Source organism: Acomys minous, assembly GCF_964271855.1.
Source record: "Acomys minous genome assembly, chromosome: 8".
Lineage (NCBI taxonomy): Eukaryota > Metazoa > Chordata > Mammalia > Rodentia > Muridae > Acomys > Acomys minous.
In genome coordinates this window covers 2,156,391-2,169,704 of record NC_140489.1, presented here as the reverse complement: position 1 = coordinate 2,169,704, position 13,314 = coordinate 2,156,391, and the positions used below count along the sequence as shown (strand labels likewise).

The window sequence follows — 13,314 nt, the reverse complement described above, 5'->3', positions numbered from 1 at the left end:
GCCCTTCATGGGGTTCCATGCATCTCTGGCGGTGTGCACTGAGGGCGTTTCACGGTGCTCGCGATAGAATTCAGAAAGATGTCACCATATCGTGAGGCATTTATACTACAGTCTAAATAGTATAGGGTGTTATGGATAGCACTTCCTAGTAAAATGTTAGTCCTCTCCCCTGACTTATTTCCAATTTTGAGGAAAAGCTAAAAATATTGCTATTCAAGTGGAATCAGGAAAGGGTTCTAAGTTCATGATGACAGCAATGAAATTACCTTGCCTCACATAATGTAATGATAGAGACGAATGCATGCTGTACTGCTGTTGAGACAGGGCCTGACTGCACAGCCCTGGGCACCCTGGAACACACACACACACTCTCTCTCTCTCTCTTTCTCTCTCTCTGTCTCTCTGTCTCTCAGTAGACCAGGTGAGCCTCCAGCTCACAGAGATCTGCCTGCTTATTGGTGGACTTGAGACATTTTTAATAAATTTCAAAATTACTTGTCTGAAAATACTTTATTGAATGACATTTCCTAGCAAACATTTTTCATAGAACTGGTTATATAAGTACAGTGCTATATTTGTGAGATGTAATCTGTGGAAATTATGTGTAGAGAGCAACGGGAGGCTCACGAGCAGACTCTGGAGGGGAGCAAGAACATGTTCTGCTAAAATCCAGTGTGGACATGGAGGCCCAGCAAAGTGGGAAACCGCGTGCTTGGGGAGGGGAGAGTCAGCAGTGGCCTGTTCTCCCTCACACCCAGAGGGGAGGGGAATATTATATTTATTGTATTGAATTGTATTGTATTCATGTAACTTCAGCGACTTTGCTGATTAAAGACACAGAGACCAGGTGTTGTGAAGGCCGCAAAGAGCGTCACGCAGGGCGGAGGTGTGTGTGTGTGAGCAGAGCTTGTTGGGGGATATTTGCAGAGGAGGAAGGAAGCCGAGCTAGAGGAAGGGCGTCACTTTAGCAGCTGTGAGAGGAGCCAGACGGAAAGTGACTGCCGTCCATCTTGATCCTCGCGATAAAAAAGCCAAACTTGAAGTCTGTGTGAGTTGGAGTAGCCGCGTCTTTGAGTGCGAAATGTGACCTTTTAATGCCTCAAAGTAAGTTTGGGAGGATAAACACAGAGCGGCCATTGCCAGAGGAAGAGCAAGGGAGTACAGAGGAGGCTGAGCGTGTGGGCTGACGTGTGCTCCCTGTGACCTAGGGAGAGGAGAGTAGATGGGTGGGTGTTAGGCTAAGAAATGGTTGGTGGTGGTGGTGCATCGTTAACCGAAGGCATGCTGCCCCTCACCACTGTAGGAAGTTAGACCGCCTGCCTTCCTTTCTTGACCCGTGGAGCTTGGAATCTAACACAACTCGGCAGCGTTTCGGAGGTAGATGTGTTCTCACGCATGCACTAAGGATAGGATATAAATTCACAGCTTTTCAGGAAACTGGGGTTTGTTGTTTTGCTTTGTTTAGATTTTTTTTAATGACGTAAAGATTTTTTTTTAAGATTTTTAAAATTATTTATACAGTATTCTGGCCACATGTGTGCCTGCACTCCAGAAGGGGGCACCAGATCTCATTGTAGATGGTTGTGAGCCACCATGTGGCTGCTGGGAATTGAACTCAGGATCTTTGGAAGAACAGACAGTGCTCTTAACCTCTGAGCCATCTCTCCAGCCCCGCTTTGTTTAGATTTTGCTTTGTTTGTCTGTTTAGACCTGGTCTTACTATACCATTCTGGCTGGCCTTGGAACACTCTATGTAGACCAGGCTGACCTCAGACTCACAGAGGGCCACTTGCCTCTGCCTCCCAAATTCAAGGATTAAAACCGTAACATCTGGCCAGGAGAACAGTCCATTCCCCCCCCAGCACCAGCACCCTCGAGTGTTCTGTCATTCCCAATTCCTTGTTCCTGTCACTCCAGGCTGGAGGTGTAGCCACAGGATGTCAGCAGGAACACGCTTACAGATTAAGGGACAAGGGAATGATTCAAGTGGCTTCACTGGTCTTGAAATCACCACGCAGCTAATAGTGACCCAGGGCTTCCTGTTTGCTCAGCACTTCACGTGCAGCAGCCCTTGTGTTACTTCCTTTAGTGGTAGGGAAAGAACAGACGGTCTGCTGGGGAAATGGCTTAGTTGGCACAGTGTTTGCAAGCACGGACCTGGGCTCATGGCAGCCACATGAAGCTGGGCAGGTAGCTTGTTCTCGCAACCCAGTGTGGGGGAGGCAAGGGCACCCAGGTCCCGGGCTCTCGCTGGGCTCTTGGAGGGGAGGGTGGGGGAGGTTGATCAAAACACACTGTATGCATGCATGGAGTTGTTAAATAATAAAACCTCCACCTCTTGAAAAACAGAGTAGAGGGAGGGGAGGAAGAAAGGGAATGAAAAAAATACAAGGAAAAGGAGTACAATGTATATCTTGTATTCTGGGTCATTTTTTCAGTAAGTCTATAAACACTTTGCTTAGGACTCGATCCTCAAGAATTTTTTTCTCTGTGTGTGTGTGCGCGCGCATGCACACACACATATTCCCTAAAAGTTTTATAATTTCATGATTTGCATTTAAATCTTTGTTCTATTTTGTGTTGGTTTGGCTTAATGTATGTGACTTTGGCTGCAGTTTTTTTTTTCATTATTTTGTACCTGTAAAACTGTTAAACATTTGTTGAAAAGATAACTACTTTATTGAATAATTTTTTTACCTTTGTAAAAAAATTTCCTCTGTGCACATTTGTGTGTATGTATTTCTAGTTTTTTCTGCTCCACTGGACAAATTTTCATAGCTATACATGCTCCATTTTTATGGTATATTTATGTCAACAATAGAGACTTGGGAGATCATTTTGATTAGCTGCATGTACTGTACAGTGTGAGCAAGTCATGCTTGGTTTACACATGTTGGTTTTGTTTTTGTTTCGTGGGACAGGGTCTTATGTATGCTATGCTGGTTTCAAACTCACTGTGTGGCCAAGGATGACCTGAACATGGCGTCCTCTGCCTCTGCTTTCTGAGTGCTAGGATTACAGGAGTGCAGCTACACTGTGTGTAGTTTATATGGTGTGTGGGCTCAAGCCATGAGTGTGGTGTGTGCTAGGAAGGCTTTATAGTAACTGAGCCATGTCCGCAGACCTACATTTGAGTGATCCCCCCCAACCCCCGTATAAATAAGAATGTAAAGATGAAAGCATGTATTCTTGAACTTTCCTAAATAAGTGACTAAAATTAGACTAGACAGGTCGATAGGTACGGGCAGTTTTACAGCTTTGCCTTTCTTATGTATGGCAAGAGGCCACTGAAATTTGTTCCTGTGTGTGATGTGAGGTAGAAGTTTAGTTTTGTACATATATGTGCATGCACACTCATGCACTCGCGCGCGCGCGCGCGCGCGCGCGCGGGCGCGCACACTCCCCCCCCCCCCCCACCCACACATTGGGTTTAAGGACTGAAGCAAGCTTTGAACTAAGACTTCTGGGTAAGGAGACAGTGAGTACTTATTTTCCTTATTCTTAGCCCACTTTTAATTTGTCAAGTTTTATTAAGACTTCGGTGGGCATCCCAAAGTGAGAACTGTTTGGACTGACCACACAGCTCAGTGGTAGAGTGCTTGCTTAACATACACAGTGCTCTCTCCAAAGTGCTGAGGAAGAAAAAAAGAGTCCTTTGTGCTACACCTGTTCATCTCTGCCCCTGGCCTCGTAACCACTGCGCCAACCCCTTCTAACTGTCTTGCGGTTTTGTCTTTTCCTATGGGTGAGATTATACAGTCTGAGGCTATTTTCCATGGGATTCTTCAGCCCAGTAGCATGCATGTCAGATTCTTCTGGGTCTTTTGTGGTTTCTTGGTTCACCTCTTTCTTTCTTTCTTTCTTTCTTTCTTTCTTTCTCTCTTTCTTTTTTCCCCTCCCTCCCTCCCTCCCTTCCTTCCCTACTTCTGAGTGATGCTCTGTTTTATGGATTTGTACTTTGGTCCATCCACTTGCTAAGAAATACTAGTTACTTTCAAGGTTTAGAAGTTGTGAACAATGCTGCTTGCTTGAACATTTCTGTAGGCTTTGTGTTCAAGTTTTGAACTCATTTTAGTTGAACGCTAAAGGATGTGTTTGCTGGGTCTTATATCAGGTCATGTTTAATGTCATGTGGGCTTTCAAAGTGCCTGCACCTGCAGTGACGGGTCCCCTTGCCTCAGGCTGCAGCCAGCGTGATGCTGATTTGGGTCTGGCCCCTCCTGATGCTGTGCGCCATAGCTCTTCCTCCCTTTGCTCTGTTCCTCCTACGGTCACTGTCACTTCATATGGATTTCACTAGTCAGGGCACAGAGATGTGAAGGCGTACACTATCCATGAGAGTTGAGCAGTGGTACTTTTATTTCATTCCTGGCTTTAATTAAATATAATACTTTCTGATTAGAAAACTAATTTGAACAAATAAGTTTTTTTGGGGGGGAGAAAAATGAAGATAATTCTATACTCCTCTCCAACCACAACAAATCTGGGAACCCATCAGGGGTAAAAAAAATAATAATAATAACCAACAAGATGTATGCACTTGTTCCATTCAAGAATCCTGCTGTCTGATTCACCCTAAGAGTGGATGGAAAGTGGTAATGATAAAGCCAAGAAATCCTGAAATCTCGGGAGTCGTGTTTATTCATTCTTCGCCTGCTTCTGACAGACACCCTGCTATGTGCAGTAAGGCAGGGAGCATAGCGAGAGAGAGCAGGGCGCACTGTCCCTTCCCAGCCTCAAACTGTTGCTTCTATCTCATAAGTACAACGTGTTAGTGAATTAGTGCTCACCTGATAAAGTTAACGCTGTGAGGTTAGGAGGAGATGGTGGGACACAAGGCCGCTGCGTGGCAGTGCTTCCCATGGAAGCTTCTTGGCTCTCAAAGTTATGCTGATTTTTTTAAAGGAAAAATAAAAATAGCTGGCATGCATCCAGTTAAAAAATAGTGTGACAATGAAAGTTGGCACACCTGGGGCTGGACACCAATAACGGATTCCCCTGGTAGCCCACGTCTTTCAGTAAAACTACTAATTAGGGCTCAGGTGGCCGTGCCGTGTTTATGTCTAACTGCAAAATGTTTTTTAAAATGAACAGTAGTAGGAAAAGGAAAGGTTTTAGCTGCATCTCACCATACAAACAGATATACAAGTAACCGCCAATCAATATAGGTTATATGAATGATTCAAGGCTGTAGTTAGTAAAAAAAAAATCTATTTTGTTGTAATTTTCTAAGAGGCTATTAGGATCTGCCTTTAAGCAATTTTCTCCTCTCAGCCTACTGTGGTGGGTGTCGAGGTGCTATATGCCTCATAAGATTTACAAAATGAACGGGTTTTCCTGCCGGTCTTTGTCTCCGCTGGGTTGCTTGTTCTGGTGCTAAGGTCAGTTGGTGAGTGTGCCTGGTTGGCTTCTGGTGACTTCTAGTGACGGGCAAGCAGGAAGGTTACGTTAGCAAATCTGTCACTCTGCCAACTTAGCTCATAGTTAATGAAGTGGTTTTGTTGTTGTTCTTAACTTAAATGCCTGGGATCTTACAACTCAGAAAAGAAAGGAGCTCCGGGCCTGATTAGGTCATCAGGAGTGTTTGTGACAGCTGATCCCTAAGTGACTTCACTTTCACCCTGCAGGACAAGGGTAGAGTGCTCCTTCCAGTTCAGATACTGTTGTAGGGACATGTCACTCTTTACCTTTGTTACAACCTTAGGACTACCTTAGTCAGGATTTTTTTTTTTTTAAGATATATATGATGGAAAAACAAGCTGAAAACCAAAAAGGGAATTTACTGACTCACTCCAAGGCTCTGAGCAGTGGAATTTAAGGATCTGAGCAGTAGACAGTGGTCAAACTGTCCCTACAGAAGTGTGGGGGAGGGGTCTGGTTGGAAGCCAGATGTCCCTATATAGAACAGGTGGAGGGTGATGGGGCAGGGAGGTAGAGACCCCTGGGCAGGTCAGAGCAAAGCAAACCACAGGGTGTGATGCAGGCGGGGCGCTTTTACCATGCAGCTATGGGCCAGGCCTGAAGGAAGTCCCACAGCTAGACGGTGTGCAGGTGACAAGCTGCCCTGCGTTTTCCCAACCTAGGCTTTGGCATGTGAGCAAACTCCCACTTGTGGCTAGTAAGTTTCAGCATTAGGAGAATAAGACTGTAGTTTGTAAACAGGTTACAGTTAAACGTTATTATTCCTGGGACTAGCAAAGAATAAAATGGAAACTCAAAAGCTGTGCAAGTCATGGGCAGTCAGCGCAGACACAGGTTACAGTGTTATCTCTTTGAATCATAATATAAAAGCATATAAAATGGTTTAGCTCATTTTGTTTAATTTTAGCTTCTAGAAAACATTATTTTTTAAAAAGTCCAGAAACAGGAGAAAGGCGCCAGTGTTTGACATTTGATAAGTTGTTTCCTCTAGCCTTACTTTTTTTTTAAATCATGTTTAAAGAATGTCTGCAGCACTTGGGAGGCAGAGGCAGGCAGATCTCTGAGTTCGAGGCCAGCCTGGTCTACAAAGCGAGTTCTAGTACAGCCAGGGCTAGACAGAGAAACCCTGTCTCCAAAAATAAAACAATACAAAAACAAACAAACAAACAAACAAACAAAAACGCATCCTAATATCTTTTGAGCAGCCATTTCCCCGATACAACAAGAATAAATGAATATTGAGACGCTTTGTAAGCAGTGAGGGGACAGGGACACAGCTCTGCCCCGTCACCCTCAGCAGCCACGATTTCCCTCCACTCAGACCCAACAGGGATCTGTGGCTTTTGTGAACTAAGAATTTCAGAACTAGCTAGTCTGAGGCGTCGCTGAGATTTTGCTAAAGATGCTGGAGTAGGAAGGTGCTCCTGAGAACGGTAAGAACACGCCTGAGAGTACGGCGCGGCCTCTCGAAGAGACCCACATTTCACGTGCCCCACTGGGAACTGACGGAGCAGGACTTCAGAACTCCTCTGGAATTTCGCTGCTCAGCAAGTTTTGGGGACCTCTCTCCTCTCCTGCAGCTTGCTCCCCTGTTTGATGACGGAGACACAGAAATGCCTTAAGTGAGATTGCGGTCTGCTGAGACAAAACCCGGAGCCACCAGAGCGGCGGTGGCGGGACACTTAGGACATGCTCTCGTTGTTAATGGGATTTTGGTGAGATTCCTAGAAAAGTATAGGTTTGCAGCTGAGAAGGGAGAAGGAAGGGCTTTAAGCAGTTTTTAATTTTGCTGGAAATGTTCTTGCTGCCGAGGAGGGGCCCTAGCCAGGCTCCAGGGTGAGAGCGTCTCCGGCTCACATTTCCACAGTCCCCGCCCCCCCCTTCTCTCCAGCCTGTTTCAAGTACACAGTGTCTGTTGGCTATATTTTAAGTATCCAAAAGATCATGCTTTTTAAGATGATATTTCAACCACCACAGTCTTCCCAGGACTCCCACATCTGTTCTGACAGACACACCATGTCCTGCCAGGGTTGACTTTTTCTACATGGCTTGTTCCTTTCCTTTCCTTTCCTTTCCTTTCCTTTCCTTTCCTTTCCTTTCCTTTCCTTTCCTTTCCTTTCCTTTCCTTCCCTTCCCTTCCCTTCCCTTCCCTGTCCTGTCCTGTCCTGTCCTGTCCTGTACTGTCCTGTCCTGTCCTTTCTCTCCATTGCCACCTTCTGAATATGGTGCTTGCCAGAGTCCATTAGTTTGACCTGTGGGTGGGCAAGCCTTTCCTGAATGCCTGTAACACCACTGGACAATTTTGTTTTGTTTTGTTTTGTTTTGATGGGCGTGGTCTTTGTCAACCAAGAAGGCCTTTCGTGCTACGAGTTTTCTCCTGAAATGGTTGGCATAACGTTCTTGTCTTCTCCGTTGGTGAATGACCCAGGATGTTCCCTGTAGAAGAACTTTGCTCAACACAGTACTAACTGTGGACACGTGTAAACTTTCCGTCTCACGTCTAGCATTTCCAGAGGTGATTCTTCTGTCCCAGGCAGGTTTTTAGTATATTCATCCCTGTCTTGACCAGGACTGGGGCAGGGAACAGTGCAGTGCAGTCATTTTCTCAGTGCTGTGAAGTCATCCAAAGAGGCTTGAGGCAGCAGCTCTCAAAGCCGTGTAAAGTTGAAGGGTGCTAGAAAACGTGAGGCTCTTAGAAGTAAGAAAACAATAGCACCTATGAAGCCTCGCTATAATTGGAAATGCATGCAGCAGACACTTTGTACATTTTTTAAGCCTCCCACTGGGATACAAAGAAAATTGCCTTTTGAAAAAAAATCCCATGACACTGTCTTTTGTAATTAGAGCTATTAAGTCGAAATAATAAATACCATCGATGGCTCACTATAGAAGAAAATAGCCCTGTGCACTGATCTCTTTTGAATAGCGGGAGGCTCAGAGGTATTGAGCGTAGGAAGTCACAATCCTTTAACCCTGAGGATTGTTTAAAATTAAGTAAATTACAAAGCAAAACAAGATGACTTTCTTTTCAGTATGGTCATTTCTACTAAGATAGTAAATGAAACTTATTTGCCAAGGAAGTTAATAAATAACCGTAATAGTGTGCGCTCCAGAAGACAGGTCTTTGGAAGCCTACTGAAAACAAACAGAATCAACAACAGCAAATGAATGAATGAATGAATGAATGAATGAATGAAAACCCTAACAAGCCGAGCACTACAGAGCAGCTCTGTGGTGATGCACAGCATTTAGTGTGCCCAGCAAAGGCTATTAAATTACTTAAATGTCAGCTCATTCCTCTTGTAGAGAATTGGATGCTGGAAGAGAGAGCTGGGCACTAGTGGCTCCTCTTCCCAGAAGACAGAAAAGTTCTGTTCTGCTTTGTGTGGTCCAGAACAATGTTGCAATTGCACGTGTTTTGCACACATAGGTCAAAGCTGAGAAACGGTTTCTTGGGGTGAGGCAGTCAAGGGGGAAATGAAGCTTCCCAGCTAAAACCCAAGACACGGCTCCTAGCATTACTACTGCTCCTGGGAGCATGTTTTGTAAAATGCACCAAAAAACGGGATAATGAGAGTGCCTTGTGCATAAATCCATTATTAGTTCCATACCCAAGGTCAAACAAAAGTTAATGACCATTTGCACACCAGAGAGCTAAAACCCTCTTCTTATTTCTCTCTCATCATGACAGAAAGGGAGAGCAATTTTATATTTGAGTTGATTTAAATTTCAAAGCATAAACACTGAGGTCCCCCTGGTACTTTTTGTTGTTCGAGAAACATCCTGGCGAGTCACAACTTTCATTAAAAAAAAAAATTAAGTCTCATCACTTTCTCGTTCCCAAGTGTTCCACACACCCCCTTCCCCCCCACCCCCCGCTGGGTTAGTGACACCAAATCAGAAGCCAGCAATGCAATCAGAACTACTTTGTTTAATGATTTAGTTTTGCGTTTGTTGAGCTAATTAGCTGATTGAAGCAACTAATGGGTGTCTTTAATACACTGTTGACTGGGCAGCCTCTCCCTTGCAGGCTGCCAGCTTCTTTGTCCCTGGTCCTCTGGGGAGTGGAAGCCATTTCCCTGATGAACACATGATATATGGCACCCAGCACCAGGAGGCGGGGCCCCGGAGGCCATTATGCTAATTACCAGGTGCCCCAAAGAGGAAGTGCATCCATTCAAAAGCCATGTGTCTGGACATCTAAATACACGTTTGTATTGTTGGACTGTTGTATTGTGGATCGTGGGCCAGGGTGGTGATGGAGCTGGGCCTATAGTTCACTGTTAGAATTTATAATTTTGTGACTACAATTTGGCCTGCGCCTAAGGTATTGAGCAAAAGCAATCTGCAGATGGTTTAAAATATTAAACACGAACATCTTTAAGGAACGATTAGAAGAAAATGATCACATAATTAAAAGGAAAGCTGTATTAGCGGCTAACATCATCTCTCTCATTCAGGTACTAAAATATTCCTTCAGAAGAATTCCTGCCATGCGCGGTTTTTCTAGAGCCAGGAAATTCTATAGCTTAATAAACCACATCTTCTACAAAAGCCTCGTAGATAGGGAGTCTTGTCAGAAAGTCTGAAGGCCACATTGACTATTTTACCTATTCACAGTAAATAGTTCGGCATTCTTCTTAATAAAGGGAAGAGGTGGGGACTACGGTATCACATTAGCAGCCAGGTGCCGAGAAATCATGTCTATTAATCATGCATGTGGCCGACTCCCTACAAATATGGGAATATCAATTGCACATAACACAATATCCCCTTCCTGCTTTCTTTTAAAAAATTGGCATTTTTCATCATTGAAAATCTGAAGGCCCTCTCCCCCACACCCCCTGGGGCACATTTTCTGCTGTCATTTGTATTGACAAGTAAGAGGCATCATGGGAAATCTTTGTCTTGACCATATGACCCAGCAATTGTCCATCATTCATCACATTAAAAGTCTAGTTATATAAGTAGCCGTGAAAGTGGAGCTGTTCTCTAGAGCTGAGCTGACAGGACCCGTGTGTGTTGGCCGTGCGCATTGCACGCGGCTCCTCGGCTGAATCCCGCCTCCAGGAGAGATGCTGTACAAAGTGAACCTTGCTTTCTGCGTTACTTCCTACCATTTGTATAACATGAGCATGGGGGGGGGGCGGGTTCTAAGTCAGTGCTTTTCTTCATAACTAATCAAAACACAGTTCTGTTTGCATTCCTTAGTAGGCTCTGAAAACACGCAGTGCCTTAGGGTGACTGAGATAATGCTTGGGGAGGAGATGGGTGAGACCTTCACCCTGCAACCCCTGAAAACGTGTACCGTTCAGGTGTAGCTTTTTGTCACGTAGTTGTTTGGCTGCAGGAACAGATGGATGGACACTTGATGAGATAAACCTGTCTTTTTCTGAGCAGCAGGTGCTTCCAGCTTCCTCCTTGACTGACTGAAACGCTTTTCCTCCCTAAAGCTCTGACTTTCAGCTTGCACACAATAGTGCGGCACCTGGGTCCCGCCTCTGGGCTATCATTTCAGTGTGGGGCAAGGCCCTGGCACCTGAATTTTTTTAAAAAAATTTATTTATTTATTATGTGTAAAGTGTTTTGCCTGCATATACAACTGCACTCCAGAAGAGGGTGTAAGCCACCATGTGGTTGCTGGGAATTGAACTCAGGACCTTTGGAAGAACAGCCAGTGCTCTTAACCTCTGAGCCATCTCTCTAGTCTGGCACCCGAACTTTATTTTTTATTTTAATTTTATTAATTTATTCAGATTATAACTCAATTGTTATCCCATCACTTGTATCCTCCCTCCTACTTTAACCCTGTTCTCCTCCCCTAGGTCTAAGACCAAGGGGCATTTCCTCCCCCACTATATGGTCATAGGATATCAAGTGTCATCTTGGCAGCCTGCTTATTCTTTCTTTGAGTGCCATCAGGCCTCCCCACCAAGGGGAGGTGGTCAAATATGGAACACCAGAGTTCATTCAAAGTCAGTCCCCACTTTCCACATAACTGTGGGGAATGTCCTATGCATTGGGTGGATCAGAGTAGGGGTTCGATGTTTACTATTGTATTGTCCTTGGTTAGTGCAATAGTTTGAGCAAAGCCTGCTGAACCCCGATCCACCCATTTTGATGTTCTTCTTGTAGGTTTCTAGGACCCTCTGGATCCTTCTATTTCCCCATCTCCTCTATTTCTCTCTCCTAGAGTCTCAGTAGGATGTCCTCACATCTATCCCAGTCTCCTGGTAAGTGAAGACTTTCATGGGACATGCCTTTTGGGCTAGTGCCCAATTATAAGTGGGTATATACCATGTGAGTCTTTCTGTTTCTGGGTTACCTCACTCATTATGGTCATTTCTAAGACCTCAACATAAAACCAGAGACACTAAATCGGTTAGAAGAAAAAGTGGGGAAGATCCTGGAACACATTGGCACAGGAGACAACTGCCTGAACAGAACACCAACCGCCCAGACCTTAACATTAACAATTAATAAATGGGACCTCCTGAGGCTGAGAAGCTTCTGTAAGGCAGGAGACACTGTCAACAGAACAAAGCAACAGCCTACAGACTGGGAAAAGATCTTCACCAACCCTACATCTGACAAAGGTCTAATATCCAAAATATATAAAGAACTCAAGAAATTAAACACCACTAAAACAAATAACCCAATTGAGAAATGGGTCTCAGAACTAAACAGAGAATTCTCAACAGAGGAATATCGAATGGCTGAGGAACACTTAAAGAAATGCTCAACGTCTTTAGTCATCTGAGAAATGCAAATCAAAATGACTCTTAGATTCCATCTTACACCTATCAGAATGGCTAAGATCAAAAATTCAAGCGACACCACATGCTGGTGAGGATGTAGAGAAAGAGGAACACTCCTTCATTGCTGGTGGGAATGCAAACTAGTACAACCACTTTGGAAATCTATCTGGCACTTTCTCAGAAAACTGGGAATAGGGCTTCCTCAAGACCCAGCTATTCCACTCTTTGGAATATACCCAGAAAATGCTCCACCACACAACAAGGACATATGTTCAACCATGTTCATAGCAGCCTTATTTATAATAGCCAGAACCTGGGAACAGCCTAAATGTCCCTCATTTGAAGAATGGATAAAGAAACTGTGGTACATTTACACTATGGAATACTACTCAGCTATTAAAAACAAGGAATTCCTGAAATTTGTGGCATGCCTGAACTTTAACCAGCCTGTTTTTAGCACTGGATGATTCCAGTTCCAGACCTTGACAAATCTGAGTAAAAACCAGATTTGCTTTCAACTCAGGAAGTGAGCTGGTGTCTGCTGTTGGGATTTGTTGTTGGCCTCAGGAACCAGGCACTATCTAGAGCACTGTTTTTCAGATCCCTTTGGCAAGCCTTTTGTCTCCGAAAGTTATTTACACTATGAAAATAATTTTATGGTTGGGGTCACCACAACATGAGGAATGGATACAAGGAGTAGGAAGGTTCAGGACCACTGGCTTAGAGAATCAAAAGTATACTTGAAACTGTTACTACTAATTGATTTATTGGAGAATTTCCTGTCGTTTCTGTGTTTCCTTACCTGAGATTTTCACGTGTGAACTGTAACAGAATTGCAGGTCTTTGGTGATAGCGGCAGTGGAAGGTTCCATACTTGAGACTCTTGCCCAACCTTTGCCTTGGGGCAGTCAGCAGCATGTCTGTATTCTGACCACTGTTTGTTTGTTTGCTTGCTTGCTTGCTTACTTATTGAGATAGGGTTTCTCTGTGCTGCCTTGGCTGTCCTAGACTCACTCACTTTGTAGGTGACCACAGTTTCTAAATGGGCTTGGTCAGGAAACCTTTTTATTGAAGCTGATTTTTATTGGCATGTGAGAAAGCAATTTTAAGTTTTTATTTGTTTTTACGAATCTCA

The 13,314-nt window shown here is 44.2% G+C and overlaps 1 protein-coding gene across 2 annotated transcripts in view; it reads left to right on the top strand.

The window, feature by feature from the left end:
* Nucleotides 1-13,314, top strand: part of RAPGEF5 (Rap guanine nucleotide exchange factor 5) — a 226,426-nt gene that overhangs the window by 81,277 nt on the left and 131,835 nt on the right. The gene's annotated exons all lie outside the window — the stretch shown is intronic.